The sequence below is a fragment of the Protopterus annectens genome, chromosome 11.part0 (assembly GCF_019279795.1).
Source record: "Protopterus annectens isolate FY-2018-M chromosome 11.part0, PAN1.0, whole genome shotgun sequence".
In the NCBI taxonomy this organism is placed as follows: domain Eukaryota; kingdom Metazoa; phylum Chordata; order Ceratodontiformes; family Protopteridae; genus Protopterus; species Protopterus annectens.
This window is the reverse complement of record NC_056745.1, coordinates 1,232,962,411-1,232,984,160: the sequence shown is the minus strand read 5'-3', so window position 1 is coordinate 1,232,984,160 and position 21,750 is coordinate 1,232,962,411.

The following is a 21,750-nucleotide window of genomic DNA, read 5'->3' as shown; positions in this document are numbered from 1 at the left end:
TGACACAGGTTATAAATCATACAGAAATAGCATTGTTTAAAGAGACATACATCCATATTTCCAGTTAAGTCTTAGTACTTCACTAATCAAACTGACCCTTGAAATATCAATCAAAACATTTATAATTTGTTTAAGATAAATGGTTCCTGTACATTTAGCCTATGACAGTGAATGTAACAGTATGTTAATCTTACACAGCATGGTAAAGTAAACTTAGTTCTTAAAAAGTAAATGGCATTTGACACACATTTAGAACAGGGACAGTGACTATTTCAGTACACAGAACTTGCACAATAGGTTTACTTATACTGTATAAGTTCTGTTTACTTATATTGTATAAGTAATCAGAACTTACACAATATATCTTTCTTATATAAATAGAAGAAAGAGATAAAAAGCAAGGGGGGGAGAAATATCTATTGTATATACATAAGAGACAAGATAATGAAAGCAATGAATTATTTAAAACAGAATTAGTTTTGTAAAGACACAAACATTAATGAAATGTTATCTTTGTAAGGCAGGATACAGCATGGCATTGACTAAAGATATTATTTCATATTTTTATTTTTAAGTTGAAAGAGAACCAAAGCAAACATTAAAATATTTATGTGTTTTTAGTGGTTTTTGACTTTTTCTTTTCCAAAATGTTTTTATTTGTTTTATAACACAATAACTTAACAATATAGTAACAAGAAAAAAAACAAATAAACTATATACAATGTCCATAACAACTAAAAAAGCAATATACATAGGAGAACACTTAATATTTCTCCAACAAATTAGACAATTTTGTCCAAGCAATTAAATGATGAGTTGTGTTGTTAGTCCTTGCTTTTATAGTACCAGTCTCATTTTTACAAATGTATTTCACAAAATGAATAAACTCAACTTTAAAGACAGGAGTAGATTGGGATTTCCAATTTTTAGTAACAATTTTCCTTGCTATAGTGGGGATAGACCATGGAAATGTTTAGTTTTTAGGAATGACAAGAACAGGGACATTGTAAAGGATAAGGGAGTCATAAATTATACAGTTGTCATTCCTAAGAGCTTTACAAAGATATTTAAAGTCTAAGCAAAATGGGGAAATTATTTTGCAATTAACAACCATATGTAACCAGTCAGCATCAGGGTGTTCACATCTCCAGCATTTTATTTAATCTTTCTTGTACATTATTGCTAGTCTATGTGTGGTGAAAATGCATCTATGTAAAAATTTCCATGTATATACATGCCAGAATAGGGAAGATGTGAATTCCTTCACCGACAGTAAACAAAGTTTTTTATCTTTTTCTGAAAATACTTGTCTATTAACTTCACTTGAATAATTCCAAAAAGAAACACCCATTTTGCTAAAATCATTTCTGAGAATTTTATAAATAACAGATATGTATGAAGTGTTCTTGGGTGAGCTATTAATAATTGTTGCGATATCCAAGATTTTTAAGTTACTTTTATAGGTTTATAGGTGTGCACTTGACTAATGGCCATGGTGGCTTTACTAGCCTAGCCATAGGATTACCCTGACATCATGCCAGCTGACCTTAGCTCTCAGTACCTCTGTCGATTTGAGCCACTGGAGTTATCCCTGGGATGATTTTTCTATTTCCCATCCACTCATCAAGATTTCTCTTGAAGAGGGTCAGCAAGGTGCTTTCATTGACATGTATGGGAAGTCTATTCCATAGCATGAGCAATCTCTAGGTTATGAACCTGTCCCTCCAGTATGTTCTGTTGATTGTGGTAATGAGGTTGAGGTCTCTGGAGCATGTGGTGCGGAGGGATTGGGATTTCTTTAGATGTAGCATTTATAACAGAGTTTGGTCAGACATGGCTTTGTAAGTCAAGCAGAGAGTGCCTCTAAGTGGGCAATATGAGACAGAGAATAGATGGAGTTTTTTGAGTCTGTTCATATAGGACAAGTGTTTAAGGCCTAGTATCCTCTTTGTGAGGTACTTTTGTGGTCTCTCCATTTGTTGCAAGGTGTTTAGTGAGGTACATGCCAAATGGGGCATTGTACTCGATGACTGGCCTAATGAGGGAAGAGAAGAAGGAGACAATGACCTCTTTCTTCCTGGATGCAAAACCCATAGTATTGAGATGTGCCTTATAGAAGGACTTTCTGACCACAGTGGCAATGTGGTGATCAAAAGAGAGGTTGCTGTCAACCTGTTCCCAGATCTCTTATAACACCATCTGCGTTCAGTGGACTACCATTGATGTGGTAATTCATGGGAAATGTTTTTTTCCCAAAGGGGATGATGACACATTTTTTGGCATTGAGATTAAGGCCATGGTTCTGTCACCAGTCGTTGGTCCCAGTGAGGTCATTCTGTAATATGTCAACATGGGTTTATATTATAACATCGAAGTAGTAAAACATCGAATGTTATAATATTGAACCTAAAACAGCGAACGCTGAAAATAGCAAAGCTGCAGAACATCGAATTATTTCCTAGGGAAAGAATTTGGTGGGCTATTTCTGCTGCTTCACTATTTTTGCCACTGTGGTGCGAAGGTTGCTAACCGGGTTAAGGTAAGTGTGCGAACAGACCGGGTTAAGTCAAGTGTGGGAATGGGATAGTTAGGGACCTTAGGGTTAGGGAGCAGGTAAGGTGAGTTTGTGATAGGGGCCTTAGGGTTAGGGAGCGGGTAAGGTGAGTGTGCGATAGTTACAGACCTTAGGGTTAGGGAGAGGGTAAGGTGAGTGTGCGATAGTTACGGACATTAGAGTTAGGGTTTGGGTTAAGGTAAGTGGATAGATAGTAGTGTATGTACAGTTTAGTGTAGGGTTAGAAGTAGGATTTTAAATGTATATGCTTGGATTACATTTTTTGGTGTGCTTGTGTTGTGTGTGTATTTCTCAGAACAGCAATTTGTTTTCCCTGGGAAAAAATTTGCTGTTCTGAGCTTTCGATTATATCACATTTCGACATTCCAAGTTTGAGCTTATGGTGTTCGATGTTTTGGGATTTCGATTATGTGATATACACCCATCAACACCACTTGGGGAGATAATAATATCTCCCAACTTGCAATCATCTGCAAACTTTGTCAGCCAGAGTCCCTTTGTGTTGGCCTAGACTTCAGAGAAGTTGATACCAAACAGGAAAGGACCCAGGACCATACCCTGTGAGACTCCACTCATGACTAGTAGGCAGTCTGACTTGACGTCAGCAACTTTCACACTGTTGGTTCTATCTGTGAGCCAGTTTGCAACCCACCTAGTGATATAGGGATTGATGCCTAGTTAAGTGAGTTTTTCTATGATTCCTGAGTGGGGAATGGTATCAAAGGCCTTGGCCAGATCAAGGTAGGCTGTATGAACTACCTTGCTTTCATCCACAGCTCTAGTGACTGACTCAAAGAAGTCGACCAAGTTGAGCAGGCATGATCTACCCTTCACAAAACCAAACTGTGTGGGATCTAGAGTTTGGAGATTCCCTATATCCTTGTTTATTAGTTCCATGACAATGTGTTCCATAGCTTTGCATATCAGATGCGTCAGGCTAATGGGATGATAGTTCCCAGGGTCTGTAGTCACTCCTCCTTTGTGGAGAGGGAATACTGTAGCAGTGCACCATGCAGCAGGGACAAAGCCTGAGGTGAGGCTGTTAATGAACAGGGCACACAGGTGATGTGCCAGTTCACTCTGTAGTTCATGGAGAAAACAGCCAGGGATATTGTCAGGTTCCATAGAAGCTGTATTCTTGGCCTGGAGAGTGCAGTTTTAACCTGTGCAGGAGTAATACTGGGTGCCTGGCAATCTACTGGTATTGTGATTGGTCCTTTCGTGGGGAGGGGGGTAAAGTTGGCACTCAATCTGTCAGCCAGTATATTGGCAATATCTGTTGGCTTGGTATAGGAGGTACCATTGTGCAGTAGCTCAGAGAAAATCTGGGTATTGCCAAGAGGATTCTTTACATAACTATAGTAGGCCTAGTGGATGTCTTTACTATCTGCTGCAATTCTGTTTTCATAGTTAGCTTTAGAGGATTTGATAGGGATCTCAACATTTTGTTGAGGCTGATAAGGGAGTTTTTCCAGTCTTGGGACTTCACTTTATTCCACATCAGTTTCCTCCTCCTGTTGTAGAGTTTGTTTATGGATGCAGACCACCAGATTGGCTTCCTTTTTTTGGAGGAGAGCATCTTGTTTCTTTTGGGTATGGTGAGATCCATGCATTTGTGTACATGTTTGTACAGTGCATTGGTGTATGATTTGGCGGTCATGCAACTATTCTCCATTTGCATGGGTGCCGTGAGGTTAGACACCTCTGTTTTTAGGAGCCCAAAGTTAGCTTTGGAGAAGTTTTTCAAGGTGGTTACCTTTGCGGGGGGTGGGGTGGGGGATGGGAGGGATGTGGATTTCAAGGTGATTAGTTTGTGGTCGGATCTCACCAGGGAGGAGTTGACTATTGGTGTAGACAAATGGTTGCCCATGTCAGTAATGACCAGGTCAAGGATGTTGCTACCTCTAGTGGGGGTAAGAATGAGCTGGTCGAGGGCATTGGCATTAATGAATTCCAGGAAACGGGCAAGTGTATTGGTACATGAGTAGTTTTCCCAATTAATGGAGGGGTAGTTGAAGTCACTTAGTACGACAATATTAGGTTGGACCTTAATATTCTCCAGGGTGCTTAGCAATGTGGAGTGTGAGTCTTGGGACATGGTTGGGGACCTATAGCAGGCTATGACCTGAATCGCTGTCTTACCCAATGTTAGCTGCACCTGAAGTATCTCTGATGCATTATGTTGGGCTACCAGTCTGGAGGTGCCTGCATCCTTTATGAATATGGAAACACCACTGCCTTTGGAGCTTCGGTCCAAGTTCTGGGGCTGAAAGGTGTGGAATGAGTTATAGCCTGGTAGTGCAAGGGTGCTTTCTGCTGCCTTGAACCAGGTCTCTGTTATAGCAGAAATGTCGATTTTCTCCATTTTAAAGAGTGCTTTGAGTGAGTGCATTTTGAGATTTAGACTTCTATCATTGAGCAGCATAACCCTCAGATTGCATTTGTTTGTAGCTGTTATGGTGGGAATTTGGCCTCTGGAACACCACCTTAAAAAGGCACTATACAGGTGGCAAGAACCTTGGCCAATATCCGGAAGCCCAGGGGTGACAGATGCAGGCCATCTCTGACAACGCATGAAGGCTTGTCAGTCATGTCATCCCTGGCAGACTGATACTGTATCCCCTTAGAATGACACCAGAAACTTCACCAATTGTTGAAATCAATACTTTTCTGCTTGTACTGTGGTATCATTCTGGGTGATGGTAGGATGCTATTCAGGGCTAGGGTCATATGCGCCTAGACTACATAATCCAAGAGCTCCTCCATGTCTTTTTTCATGTAGTACAGAGAGGTACATCTCAGGTCATTCACAACCACATGTACAATGACAGAGTCATATTTGTCCCTGTTGTTGAGGGACCTGAGTGCATCTGTTATGTGGCGGATCCTGGCACCTGACAGGCAGCTGACTGTTACTTTCTCCTTATTCAACCTAGTGAATGGGACATCAGTGTGCCAACCTATCAAGTCACCTATGACTAGTGTGTTGGGCATGCTGTTTTGCCTTAGGTGCTTTGGTTGAGTGGCACATTGTTTAGGAGAGTTATGAGTCTCATGATTAGTGTTGTGCTGTGGTGGTCAAGTGCATTTCTGCCTGGAGGTCTCTGCTGTTTGCTTAGATTTTTATTGAGAGAGTCAGCAAAGGTGGGTATGTGGTTTGTGTTTTTATGTGAAGGCAGTGCTGGTGTGTGTTCTGGAGGGCTATGTGTTCCATGTGGTGTGGTGAAGTGTTGACCTTCTCCTATTGAGCAGCTATTCCGGTCTTGGCTGGAGAGTGAGTGGCTTCCAATTTGGATATATAAGTGCATCTCTCACAAGTCTGAGTTTTGGGAGGTAAGAGGAGAGGGTTGTTGGTGTACATGAGGCAGTTGGTACATTGTCTCAGGATGCCCAAGTTCACCAGGTTAATAGGAGAAAGCACAGGGAACTGACCTTTAGACATGCCTGAAGGGTTGGGCATTAATAATAAGTACTGGATCTGTTTCCTTGTAGAATGTTTACTGCTGGTAGCACTTTTGTGTGTTACAATAATTGCTACAAGAAGTCTGGAAAATGCTAGACTAATAAGCTAATAAAAGTGCAGGAGAGGAGAGAACTAGCAGATCTAAGGGAAAAATTGCAGAGCAGACTTTGGCACTCAGAAGCTTACAAACAGTCCTGGATACAGTAAGTCTGTATCTGGACTAGACTAGTTACGGGAAAGGCAGGACACAAGCACAAGCCAGAAAGTTGACAGAGATGGAAAAACTGCCCAAATGGCCAATAAACTACAATTTCTGGGCCAGAAACCACTCCTTATTGTATGTATCTAATGAGAGTAAGAGCTTAGCATTTATAAAATTCTTAAAAGTCTGGATGCCCAGCCAACTGCAATTTTGCAAACTATATGTGCTGATCAAATAGTCTGCAGAACTTATTTTATTAGCTGAAAGAAATTGATTCTAGTATAATAGGTCACCCTTCTTAAATTCTAACATTTTCTGAGTATCAAAATATATCAAACATTCATTTGTGTAAACAATGGGAAACATAATTATTAATAAATTCTTAATTAATTGATTAGAAAACATAAGCTTTTTAAAAGATGTGAAAACAAGTTTTGACCTTTCACTTTGAATGTATAGTTTTAAAATCCATATAAAAATGTTTGTATGTATTTGAGTATATGGTTCAAACAATGTCCTATTACTATTAAGAAGTAAGGTTTCATGTATTGATTTCCAGTTTGATGTATAATATGTATTATTCCAAAGCAACAATGCTAATAAATGTGGAGTTTAAATAAAAATCAATATTTAGAAACCCTATACCTTCTTCATCCCAGCTTGTGGTGTGCCATAGAAGAGAAATTCTTGTCTTTTGGGATACCAAAGGAAGTTGAGTAACTTCTTCTTCTTCTTTCGGCTGCTCCCGTTAGGGGTCACCACAGCAGATCAGCTGTTTCCATTTCTTCCTGTCCTCTGCATCTTGCTCTGTCACACCAACCACCTGCATGTCCTCTCTCACCACATCCATAAACCTTATCTTAGGCCTTCCTCTTTTCCTGTTACCTGGCAGCTTCATCCTTAGCATCTTTTTCCCAATATATTCTGCATCCTTCCTCAGCACATGTCCAAACCAGTGTAATCTTGCCTCCCTGGCTTTGTCTTCAAACCTTCCAACCTGGGCTGACCCTCTAATATACTTATTCCTAATCCTGTCCATCCTCGTCACACCCAGTGGAAATATTAACATCTTCATCTCTGCCACATCAAGCTCTGACTCCTGCCTTTTTGTCAGTGCCACTGTCTCCAACCCATATAACATAGCTGGTCTCACTACCCTCTTGTAGACCTTCCCTTTCACTCTTACAGGTACTCGTCTGTCACAAATCACTCCTGACACTGTTCTCCACCCATTCCACCCTGCCTGTACTCTCTTCTTCACCTCTCTTCCACACTCACCATTACTCTGAACTGTTGATCCCAAGTATTTAAACTCAGCCACCTTCGCCACCTCTACTCCCTGCATCCTCACCATTCCTCTATCCTCCCTCTCATTCACACACATATATTCTGTCTTAGTCCTGCTGACCTTCATTCCTCTTCTCTCTAGAGTATATCTCCATCTCTCCAGGGTCTCCTGCACCTGTTCCCTACTCTCAATACAGATCACAATGTCATCTGCAAACATCATAGTCCACGGGGACTCCTGTCTGATCTCGTCTGTCAACCTCTCCATCACCATTGCAAATAAGAAAGGGCTCAGAGCTGATCCTTGATGTAATCCCACCTCCACCTTAAACACATCTGTCACTCCCACAGCAGACCTCACCACTGTCACATTACCTCGTACATATCCTGTACTACTCTTACATACTTCTCTGACACTCCCGACTTCCTCATACAATACCACAACTCCTCTCTAGGCACCCTGTCATATGCTTTCTCTAAATCCACAAAGAAGCAATGCAACTCCTTCTGACCTTCTCTGTACTTCTCCATCAACACTCTTAGAGCAAACATTGCATCTGTAGTGCTATTTCCTGGCATGAAACCATACTGCTGATCACTAATCATCACCTCCCTTCTTAACCTAGCTTCCACTACTCTTTCCCATAGCTTCATGCTGTGACTGATCAGTTTAATCCCTCTGTAGTTGCTACAGCTCTGCACATCACCCTTATTCTTAAAAATTGGTACCAAAACACTTTTTCTCCATTCCTCAGGCATCCTCTCACTTTCCAAGATTTCATTAAACAATCTAGTTAAAAACTCCACTGCCATTTCACCTAAACACCTCCATGCTTCCACAGGTATGTCATCTGGACCAACAGCCTTTCCGTTCTTTATCCTCTTCATAGCTATCCTTACTTCCTCCTTGCTAATCCACTGCACGTCATGATTCAATATCTGCACATCATCCAACCTTCTCTCCCTCTCATTCTCTTCATTCATCAGCCCCTGAAAGTACTTTTTCCATCTGCTGAACACACTCTCCTCACTTGTGAGTACATTTCCCTCATTATCCTTTATCACCCTTACCTGCTGCACATCTTTACTAGCTCGGTCCCTCTGTCTAGCCAATTGGTACAGGTCCTTTTCTCCCTCCTTAGTGTCCAGCCTTTCACACAACTCTTCATATGCCTTATCCTTAGCCTTCACCACCTCTCTCTTTGCCATGCACCTCATCTCCTTATACTCTTTCTTCATCTCTCTGACAATCCCACTTCTTCTTTGCCAACCTCTTTCTCTGTATACTCTCCTGTACTTCTTCATTCCACCACCAGGTCTCCGTGTCCTCCTTCCTCTTTCCAGGTGTCACACCAAGCACCTTTCTAGCCATCTCTCTTACTACCTCTGCTGTAGTTACCCAGCTATTCGGTAACTCTTCACTGCCACCCAGTGCCTGTCTTAACTCTTCCCTGAACATCACCTCACAATTACCCTTTCTCAGTTTCCACCATTTGATCCTTGGTACTGCCCTCACACTCATCCTCCTCTTCTTGATTACCAATGTCATCCTACAAACCACCATCCTATGCTGCCTAACTACACTTTCCCCTGCCACCACTTTACAGTCTCCAATCTCCTTCAGACTGGCCCTTCAACATAAGATATAATCCACCTGTGAGCATCGTCCTACACTCTTGTATGTCACCCTATGCTCCTCCCTCTTGTTAAAATATGTATTCATCACAGCCATGTCCATCCTTTTCGCAAAATCCACTACCATCTGACCTTCTGCATTCCTTTGCTTAACACCATACCTACCCATCACTTCCTCATCCCCTCTGTTCCCTTCACCAACATGCCCATTGAAATCTGCTCCAATCACCAGTCTCTCACCCTTGGGTACAGTCATCACCACTTCATCCAACTCACTCCAAAATTTTTCTTTCTCATCCATCGCACACCCAACTTGTGGCGCATATGCACTAACAACATTCATCATTACACCATCAATTTCCAGCTTCATAAACATCACTCTATCTGACACTCTTTTCACCTCCAAAACACTCTTAGCATACTGTTCCTTCAGGATAATGCCTACGCCATTTCTCCTCCCATCCACACCATGATAAAACAATTTGAACCCACTTCCGATACACTTAGCCTTGCTCCCCTTCCATCTGGTCTCTTGCACACACAATATACCAACCTTCCTTCAGTTCATCATATCAGCTAGCTCTCTCCCTATACCAGTCATACTGCCAACATTCAAAGTTCTAACCCTCACTATCACAGTCCTAGCCTTTACCTGCCTTCGGGCATGCCTTCCCCCTCTTCTCCTCCTTTGGCCATCAGTAGCCCAATTTCCGCCAGCACCCTGTTGGCCAACAGTACTGGTGGCAGTCGTTGTTAACCCGGGCCTCGACCGATCTGGTATGTATATCTGTACTGTTGTTTGCATGTATGATTTGGCAAAATTTTACGCCGGATGCCCTTCCTGACGCAATCCTCCCCATTTATCCGGGCTTGGGACCGGCACAAAGAAATGCACTGGCTTGTGCATTCCCAGTGGCTGGGCTCATCTCCAGTGGCTGGGTTACCAAAGGAAGTTGAGTAACAAGTTATTAATTTTCTGTTTAATTTTGACAGGTGGGGGGATTATTAAAGCTTGGCCAATGAATACGATTTCAGGTAACAGTATCATTTTGATTAAATTTAGTCTGTCTTCAAATGTGAAGAAGAGTCTGCTCCAACTGTCTATTAGACTAGTAATTGAGTTTATAAGTTGTTGGCAATTATATGTGAGTGATTTTTTTATAATTAGATTCAATAATAATACCTACTAATTTAATATATGTGAGCTCTCAGTTTATGTTTCTTTTTGATCTAAGTTTTATAGTAACATTTTTATTCACTAGAAGTGCCCGAGTTTTGTTGTGATTGAATTTTAGACCAGAGATGTTTGCAAAGAAGTCTAGATTATGTAATAGGTGATCTAATGAATTTTCATCATCATTAGAAGTTATTAGTAGGTCATGAGCAAACAGTTGTATCTTGGGGGATAATTTGTGTGACACTTTATATCCTTTAACACTGTCATTATTTCTAACATAATTTGCAAGAGGCTCAATAGCCAGGGAAAAGAGTAATGGGGAGAGTGGGCACCCCTGTTTAGCTCCTCTTAATATTTCAAATGTATTAGATAGATATATCTAATCTTTACACAGGCTATTGATTTTTAATATAGTTTTTTTTAATTAAGCCTATAAAGTTTGGGGATGAATTGTATTTTGCAGAGCTGTCAAGATATGGCCAAATTAGGGAGTCAAAAGCTTTATCTGTATCAAGGCTTAAAATAGAAAGCTCATTTTTTTCTTGTTTGCTAAGTCTATTAAGGACAGCAATCTAATTACATTGTCTTGTACCTTTCTGTTTTTGATAAACCCAGTTTGGTCTTCATGAATTGCTATTGAAAGAATATTATTTAACCTGTTTGCTAAGATATATATGAATATGGTATAATCAATATTAAACAAAGAAATTGGCCTGTATGATATGCAAAGATTGGGCTCTTTATTTGGTTTTAAGATGGGAGAGATGACAGAATATTTCCATGAGGGAGGGATGTTTGCTGTAGTTTTAATTTCTTGGAATACATTGAGTAAGATTTTCAAGATGTTATCAGGTAAGAGTTTGTAAAATTCTGGAATTAAACTATCCAGCCCTGGTGCCTTTTTTGTTGCAAGATTTTTTATTTGTTCCTTTAATTCTTTAAAGGAAAAAGATGATCTATGTTCTTAATATTGTGTTTGGATAGCTTCTTGTGAATATAAGAGTATAGCTGGAGTTTTTTAGACGGTCAGCATATGGCCTAAAGCAGATGCCATATGCTGACCATCTAAAAAAACTCCAGCTATACTCTGTGGCATATCGTCTACTCAGGGGCGATCTCTGCTTAACATACAAAGCCATGTTAAACCCTGAACTGCTGGACACGCTCCACTTAAAGAAATCCCAATCCCTCAGAGCCACACGCTCCAGGGATCTAACCCTTATCATCATAATGAACAAAACATGCTGGAGGGATAGGTTCCTGACCCAGAGACTCCCCATACTCTGGAATAGACTGCCCATACATGTCAAGCAGAGCACCTCATTGGCCCTCTTCAAAAGGAACCTTGATGATTGGATGGGAGATAGGAAATTCACCCCGGGTTCATGTCAGTCGCCCTGCTAGACAGGGGCACAGAGAAGTAAATATTGTGGGAAAAATTTCCAGGGAATTGTTATGGCTAGGCTTGCATAGGCCTTAGGGCCGATAGCCTAGTACCGACCTATGAACCGATGAACCTATATCATTAGCAAGAAAGTTGTCTGTACTTTTATCACTTGTAGATGAGTTATTATTATTAATATTCTTGTAATGTTTTTTAAAACATAATAAGATTTTTTAGATCTGTAACTTTGATAGCCTGATTATTTCTAGTGTATATTTCTTTTATATGATTTTTTTTTTCATTTAAATATTTAGAGCTAATTGCAATCCTGTGCATACTGTTGGGATTATTTGAGTAGGACTGTAATCCGATTTTTCCCAGATTTATTTATATTTTATGTTGCATGATATCCTGATATTCCTTGTTCAGTTTACATATGTCAGCTAATGCAGATTTGTCATTTGATGTAAGTTTTAGTTTTAGTTAATCAATTTCTTTTTGTAGGTTCATAGGTTCATAGGTTCATACTAGGCTATCTGCCCGAGGGCATTTACAAGCCTAGCCCATAGTTTTGTGGCTTACGCCACCCCTTTAGTATGGGGAACTATACCCATTATTTTGCTGTGCCTCTGTTGAGCAGTGACACTGAGGTAAGTCTACCAGTTTTGTATGTCTACCAGTTTTTTATCCCACTCTTTCCTTTTATTTATATACCAACTTTTGACTTTATCATGTAAGACTACCTTTAAAGTGTCCCATAGGATAATATCTGAAACCTCTCCATTATTAGTTGCATCTAGGTAAAGCTTTATTTCATCTAAAAACCATTCTTTAAATCTTTGTACTGTTACTAGATAAGCAGATAGTCTTTGGCAGAAGTTTAAGGGATCAGCTTTAAGTGTTACACTGAAGGTTATAGCACTGTGGTCATATATAGGGCATGATGTCAGTATTACATCATCAGTTTTGGCCAGTAAAGATTTGATTACAAATACTTTGTCTATGTTGATCTGTGTGCCAAATCTGTAAAAGTAGTGCGAATACTTCAGGGAGGATAATATTTTTATACCATCAATGCCAATTAGGTTTCTGTCTTTTATGTAGTTCAAGTGCTTGGCAATATGGGGCATCTTGAAGGGATTACAGCTTGTGGTATCAGTGGAGGACAAGATACAGTTAAAATCACCTGCTAACAGTAACTCACCTTTAGACTTTAATGTTATGATGGCTAATGTTTTTTTCGCAGTTTTAGTCCCAATAGCCAGTATCCAGTAGGTGTTTGCAAAAGTGTACATCTTTTTATCTAGTTTTAGTATGACTAAAGCAAGCATACCATCATTGCTTGAATATGAGTCAACTATTTCTGGAATTCTCATTGATTTTTTGTGTAAAATTAGGACAGCTCTGCTTTTGTGGTTGTAGTTTGAACTTACCAAAATCTTATAATCCTTAAAGGTTTCTTTGTTTAGATCTTCTGCTACTAAGTGGGATTCCTGAATGAATAAAAAATCTGCTTTATGTAGCATTAAACATTTGTTGACACTACTCCTTTTCATTGGGATGTTCAATCCATTGATATTAATAGATTTAATGTTAAATATTATCATTTGATGGAGACTATTATAAGTAAAATTGAAAAGTGCTTTCCTTGATTCATTATGACCAATACAGTTTTAAAACAGTTATGGACAATTTAAAAACTCTAAATTTGAAAATAAAACTGTATATTTTAATAACCTTCCCCATGGATAAACTATATCTAGGGTAACTATATCTCTCATAGAAGCCACAGACTAACCCTCTCATGACATCTAGTGGGAATTCCTAGCTACTGAAGGCCAATAGCAAGCAGAAAGGAAACCGCATGTACATTAAAAACATACAAAGGGGAAAATTCAATTGAATATACAATGTATGCATGAACTAAGAACATGAAGCTGTATACAATTTCTTAAAATTATTTTTATCTAAACAGAGTAAGATAAATTGATTAATTGATTAATCCTAATAATTATTTGTTGCTATGATTAAATACAGGACTGTAACGTCATTAAAGCAGATGGGAACAAAGATGCATTTAAAACTCAGTATCAAAAACATATTTGTAATTCTTATTTAAATATAAATGTAATTCAAGTTAAATAAATCACTAATTACCGTAAAACATATGCTTATAAGACTTTTTAGTTAAAAAATAATTGCTAAATGAATGAAAACACACTTCAAACGATCATTCTTGAATCTGACTGGCTGTTAGAGTTCAGTGAAGAAAAACAGGTTGAGAGGTCACACCCACTTCCTGAAAGATAGCTCAGATTGTTTCTTATGAGTCTGTGAAGCCTTTAAAAGCTTGAGCTTGTCACAAAAGTTGTCAAAATTCCATCAACAAGTAAGTAGGTGGGAATTTTCTAGTGAAGTGAAGCTTTTAAGCATAACTTGTTAAATGATGCCTATTTAAAATAAAGGCTCCAAATTACCAACCATACACAGCTATAAGATATATTAGCTAAATGGAGCACATTGCAGAAGTTCAGTCAAGCAGTAAATGTATATAAAATAATAAAATGTTACCACTTTCTTTTTTTGGACAAATGTGGAAGCTTCTTCAAGAGAGTCAAAGGTTTTCTTTCCTTCTGCCAGGGAAAGTCTTATTCTTGCTGAGAATATGAGTTGTGCTTTGACTCCTTCCTTTTTTAATAATTTTATTAGAGGGACACATGGTCTTCTTTTGTACATTACAAGGGGTGAAAAGTCAATGGGCAGGATTCACGAAGGCTTGCACGGAGTGTAAGAGACGTGCAACACTCCATGCAAGCCACGCGATCCAGGAACAGCCCTAAGCTCCGTGTAAGAGACCAGCTAAAACGTCTCTTACACGGACTGGGTGTGGACATGCTAAATACCTCACTTGCATCCGAAAGGTATGCAAATGAGGTATATTAGCGATCCACGAAGCAGAAACCAGTCCGTGTAGGAGACGTTTTAGCTGCAGAAATGTACTCAGCTGACAACTGAGTATATTTCTGCAAATTCCACAACGGAGCGATGTCAGCTCCAAATAAAGGTTGCATATGACTCAGGCAGCATGCCAATGGCCAAATATGTGGCCATTGGCAAGATAACCCGATGCAAAAATATTAAAAATATAATTTTTTTTTTCGGCCATCGCCGATGTTTAAACCCAGCACACGGGCTGCGCTGTATAAAACCATAAAAAAGAAGGTTATAAACCCACAAATGTGGGTTTCATGCAATACATGGAATGACAATGCAGGGACCAGCAGACCAAAACCAACATGGCCACCGTGTAGTGGTTGCTAAGGGGGGAAGCTGAGTCTAAGACATGTAACTAAGCATTAGTAGGCAATCTGATGCAAATGAGGGTTCGGATACTGAATCTCACAGTCACATACCAAATGAGCACAGTCTGAGTAGTGTAAGAGATACAAAAGGGGGAGGAATAGAGTAGGAGATAGGTGACATCACAGGGGGGAATGGTAGAAAGAAATGCAGTTCATTGGAGGCCAGTGTAACATGACAGATGACAGGTACAGATCATGGAAAGAGGTGTGCCACTAGATAAGTCATGGAAAGTCAAGAAATGGAAGGTGTACACTGTTACCTACACCAAAGTTTCTTGCTGGCTGTGCATGCACAAGTGTGCATGCCATGAAGCGCGAGTAGGACAGTGTGTGCACGTGTAAGGCAGTGTGAGCATGTGGGAGCTTGTTGGGAGATGTTTAACACTGTTTGCGCGGGTGTGCGCACGTGTAAGGCAGGCTGAGTATGTTGGAGGCTGTTGGCAGATGTGTAACAGTGTTTGCGCGGGTGTACGCGTTTAAACCCGAATAAGTAGATTCTGAACCGTGTAAGCACGTGTGCGCGCGTGTAAGCCACTGTGAGCGTGTTTCAGATAGTATGCACGTTGCTCCCCCCTGAGGAAACAGAGAGGAAAAAGGAAGCAACAGAATTAATAGGAAGCTAGCAGGGATAACTGCTGAAGCTAGCAGGTGAAAATAATTAGAAGCAGGCAATTACACAGGCAGAATAGTAGCCCAGCCCAGCACTTAAAACTCTGCAAACAGTAGTGCAGGATGTTTTCATTAAGAGACACTGCAAGACAGGAGTAAGCTAATAGAAGTGAAAACTGAAAAAGCTTCACTCAGAGCAGAAATGTTAGGGGCTGCCATAGCTGTCATAATGAGACATAGGCAACTTGCTGAGGGTGGTGACAATGCAGATGGTGCCAGACAACCCACAGTGAGGAGACGGAGAAGAGTGTACAGGCCCAGGGTCACCTACCACGGGTTACATGAGCTGGAGATAGTAGAGCGCTATAGAGTGGACAGAGAGCTCCTGCAGCAAATTGTTGAGCTGTGCAGGCCACGCCTCACACACAGAACCAACAGAGGGGAACCCATCCCAGTGGAAACCAAGGTATGTGTTGGCCTAAGAATACTAGCAACAGGTACCTTCCAGAGACCAACTGGCGATATAATGGGGATATCACAGGCATCAGCCTCCAGGGTACTACACCAGTTCCTGGATGCCATGTCAGCACATGTCGGTGATCACGTATATTTCCCCAATGCCCGTGAGGTATTGGCCAGCAATATGCGTCTCTTCCAGTAAATAGCGGAATACCCTGAGGTACTGGGTGCAATAGACTGCACGCACATACGCATCAAAGTACCAGCCGGTGAGCGGGGTAGGGCCTACATTAACCGCAAAGGCTTCCCCTCCATCAACTGCCAGGTCATGTGTGATGCCCAGGGCATAATAATGAATGTGTGTGCTGGCTGCCCCGGGAGTTATCACGATTCCCACATCTGGCATTTGACGCAGCTGTACCAGACATTTGCCAATGGGGACATCCCACACGGACACCTAGTGGGGGATGCAGGTTATGCACTGGAGCCGTGGCTGATGACACCCATCAGAAACGCACACACACCTGAACAGGAACGCCATAATGAGGCACACGCACAAACATGTAATGTAATAGAGCATGTGTTTGGGCTGCTCAAGTCATGGTTCCAGTGTCTGGACACATCTGGTGGAGCCTTGCAGTACACACCAACTACATGTACCCAAATTGTCATGGTATGTGCTATGCTACATAATATGATCTTGCGAAAACAGCTGCAGCAGGTCCAGCATAGGGCCGGGCCAAACAGCCCTCCACCATTGCCAAGGCCATCACAGGCAGAGCATGACTCGGAGGAGGAACAACCTGAGCCTGCCCCAGTAGGCAGAAGGAAGCGTGCCCAGTATGCCCTGGCCTTGGCAAAGAGGCAACGCATAGCACATACACTGGCTCAGTAGGAACCCTGGGAATGATACCCCTCTCTGACTCACTCATATAGTAACAGGGATGCCTAACATGACACAACCTGCTCTCAAACATGTACAGGGAGTGTAGTATGTGCATCCGACAGAGGCAGCCCTGCAGCACCACCTGAGGCATGATTGCCATGTGTTAAGCAATGTAACACCATCTAGTATATGCAAACATGAAGACCCTGCCTAACATCTCACCCTCACCAAGCATGATGCCACACTATGAAGACAAGAAGATCAAGTACAATAATTGGCTGAAGTAATGCAGTCAGTCAAAGGGGAGCCAATGTGTTACAGGCTGGGAAGATATGCGGAGTTTGACATGATGCACCACCTGCTAGGGGTGGCGTGCAGCTATCATGCCATGCCCTATGGATACTGGCAAAGGCTGTCAGTACCCAAAGCATGCCCTGAATAGGTAAGTCTCAAAACACAAACCCAACCTTATAGGTTCTACAAGGGATAGGAACCTAGATGTAATACTACCCCATGACAGATGTATAAACAGCAAGATGTGTGCAGTGTAAATGCACACAGTAAGGAGAATGTAGATACCAGTCCTGTAATAGAGAACTGGGCAAGGCTCACATCAGCACCCTAACACTACCAGGTCACACCTCATACTGTGCTGTACAGCCGAAAAACATGGAACAAGCTACAAAAGGAGGGTGACTAGCAAGAAATGGCAAGGATAACCACACCCCCATGTTGGTACCACAACAAGAAGCAGCATGGAATATCCATGGTCAAATACCAATGGCTAAAACTGCCTCAGTATATAGCCTGCTGCAGACCACTGTCCTAATACCAGGAACAGCACCTGGCCTATGTCGGAATACATGAATATATCAAGCCCCCCAAACCACATTATATTGCTCGACTGAAAATACCCAGACATACACCGGTAGCATTGTACTAGCACCAACACAGTAGGAGAAAATTACCCAGATTCCATAAACCAAAATGCCCAGGAACAATGTACTACTCCCACAAGAGGGGTAAGCATACTGGATGTGATAATCAGCAACATGTGTACTGGATGGCAAGATGAGAAGTGTACCCCTCACTGGTAAGACCAGACCATAGAGTAATCACACTGGATATACACACCCTGACCCCAGTCCCTGGTCAGAATACCACAGTGAAAAACATGTGTAAAGTATAGGTTGCAGCCCTCAAAACTGATGTTGAATCCACAAAACGCCCTGTGCAAGTGCAGAATATGGGACACACCACAGAACAAGTTATACAGGCATTCCATGAACACAGCCAGGAATGCTTGGAGTATGCAATCACAAATAACAACAACACACAATGCCATACACGCAGGCATCTGGCATGCTGGCCTCCAGCCATTACCAAACCATGCAAGAGAATGAGGAAGTTACCACATGATAGAGCAAGCATAAAAAGGGAAGTAATCACTGACCAGTAGTATGGCAACAACATATGTCCACACATACAATCCACTAAGTCCAGCCACAACAAGTATAATCTATGAATCCAGAGGCAATGTGACGCCAGTACCAAGTACACAGACAACCACAACACCCCCCAATAAATACAAACATATGTGATAGATGCATCCATGTATCCAAACCAGAGGTTGAGCTCCAACAACTCAGCACTGTCAACACTAGTCAGGAGGAGAAGGTAACCACATACACCACAAACCCAGTCCCACATAGACCTACCACAACTGTAAACCAAACACATAAACACAGACAAATATTCCCGGAGGCCTTAATTACAAACACACCACATCAACAGAAGCCTCCAAAGTAGATCACAAGCAACCACAACCTTCAAACATAGAACATGCAACGAATAGTATGCAAAGCTGGTGTGCCAAACAGTCACAGGCCCGAAGGAGAAACAACATGCCTGATACAGTCATAATAGGTGTCTGTATAGGCAGACATACAGCTGTCCCACTCACCAGACTGAACAAGGGAAAGGGTAGAGTAAGCTGCTTGTGGGTTGCCACAAAATGCCACTTAACACAAGTACGCAGGTCACCCCAAAGCAAGCAGAAATATGATGCACTCAATGTCCATGCTGGTGTGAATTATCTGAGATGTACCTCCCTGGTCAACATCAAATGAGACATGGATGGTCCCTCTGAGTATGTACCCCAGGGCGGGATGACACTGGCTGTGTGCAGCATCCAACCCTCACCAAGAATGATGCCACAGTACCAACACAGAATGCTCATGTTTAACAGCTGGCACAGTTACAGCTGTCAGTCCAAGAGGGTGTAATGTGTGTCTGCTTGAGATGTCAAGCATGACAAGCCATGCTGCTGTTACAGGGATGGCTGTCAGCTGTTACCCGTGTGTGTCTGGATACTGGATAAGGCCTTTGCCACCTCCATAGAGCCGTATGTAGGCAAGGCCAAAAAGACTACCCACCACCCTAGAAAACATAAGTGGTAGGAAACATAAGGGTAATGCTGACCAATGCCAAATGTGTAAACTGCAATATGCATGCCCCTGAGGCACTTCCCATTATGGAGAACATTGATGCCTGTCCAGTGTCAGAAGCCTGCTGCAGGCCTAGTGATAGCACACCAGCACTACTAGGTTATACCACATACCATGTGTTATGGCCCCAACACCTGCACCAAGACTTCAAAGGAGGGGGAGTATCCATATGTAGCACAGACACCCATATAGCCAGGTAACTGACAATGCACAAAGCAGCGGACACCACCCATGTGCACATAACTGTAGTCAAAACTGCTGTACAGTCTGTAGCATGCGACAGACCACACTCTCACACACAAGATCCCCACCCAGACATCCGAAGACACTGGACAGTATGAATGTCCCACCAAATACCAGACAAGGTACACAAAGTACCACATAGGTGTCAAACCATTATGTATGCAAGGAGTCATCAGGGACCTAGGGACACAGGTCGACATTAATCTGTCATGTGACAGCCACAATGCCAATGTGGCTATGAAGACTGTTGATACTGGATACCGTATCATGAAAGGATTCACATCAACATCAACAAAGGTCACTGTGCCGCTGTACTGTTCCCTTATCAGACCCATAATCTAGTACAATGACTCATATGGGATGTACCGTACGTGACACCTGCAGCGGTTCGGAAGACCTCATAGTTACCCCACCAACAGGATAAAGGGTGTGAAATATATGTCATATGCTGCCTGGCTGTAGACACCCCAGCTGACTGCAGTCACACACTGCCTACACAGAGGCATTGTATGTCTGTTGTACCAGGCCATGTCCAACACAGGAGTAATGGACATGCTACACCACAGGAAATCAAAGCCATTGGAGCTGTGAGAGTCACAGATGTCAACCTCAACACATAATGAAATAAGATGTGCTGGAGGGACAGATACATAACCCATAGGCTCCCCACACCCAGAAACAGGATCCCAATCCATGGTAGGCAGAGCCCCTCACTGACACCCCTCAACAGGAATATTGCCAAGTGGATGGATGACCGTACATGTATACTGGGGGTCCCCACTGTGTTACGACCAGACAGAGGCACAGTGAAGAACCTCATAAATGGCCATAATTGAACATAGCAAGGGGTGGCGAAAGACACACACACTCTAGCTAGGCTTAATAATGGCCTAGGGTGTCTAGCCTACTATGAACCCATGAACCTATGAAGATACAAAATGTACAGGACACTAAGGATAATCACAAGGCATACCCAACTGGTGGTAGGAACCATGTTGGGCATCCACAGATATGCTCCGAATCACACAGATATTACAAACAATATACCAAACACACACACATAATGCTAACATACAACCTGTCAGGTGCAGTGCAAACCCCCCCCCCCCACCGAGTGCAAAATACCTATCCCAGCAGATGGTCCCCTGACATTGCAGATGCTGAGGTAACAGCCATCATCTGCAAAGCAGAACACACAGCAGCAAAGGTATGTGATGGTGTCCTGTGCTGAGGCCAACATGGACCCCAAGAGTAATGGAATGCAAAATCACACTACTGGCCAATGCCAGCCTTACCACAGGATATGTACCCAAAGAGCAGTGTACAACAACAGTGGTCCATCACAACAAAGGTGTTGCCTGAATGGATACTCCAAACTACCACCCCAGGATCCTGACAAGTTTGTTCTGCACAGCTATGAAAAGGATCAGTATGTACCGCAGACAGAAGGCTAATGTGGACCTACTGATACTGGACCCTACACACTGTGGCTGTTGTAACTGCAGAACCGGCCCCTAAACATGTCTGACCCATTTGAAGCAGTCATTAAGGTCATTGATGAGGGCTATGTGGTCCACACAGCGTAGCTGGACCGTGCACATGCTTCTAGACAATACCATACGTGTTCAGTATGGATATGTTCACCAGCTTAAATATGCACCCCATGTCAGTAGAGGGGTTGCAAAGCAGACCAAGGACAGAACTGACATGGTCATACTTGCTGCATCCATGTCAGACTACAAAACGGATATGAGTGGCATTCCACAAGGCCTGGTCTTGGCCCCCCCCACCCCCGTTCTGTATACATGTCCCATAGGTATAGGCCAACATGGAAGGACTGTGACTGAGCATGTATGCAGAGGAGTACAAACAGCCCACCATATCCGACCCCCAGCTGACACAAGCAACCCACAAAAGGGCCACCTACAAACAGACAACTGTAGCCATAGCCATGTCAGCAA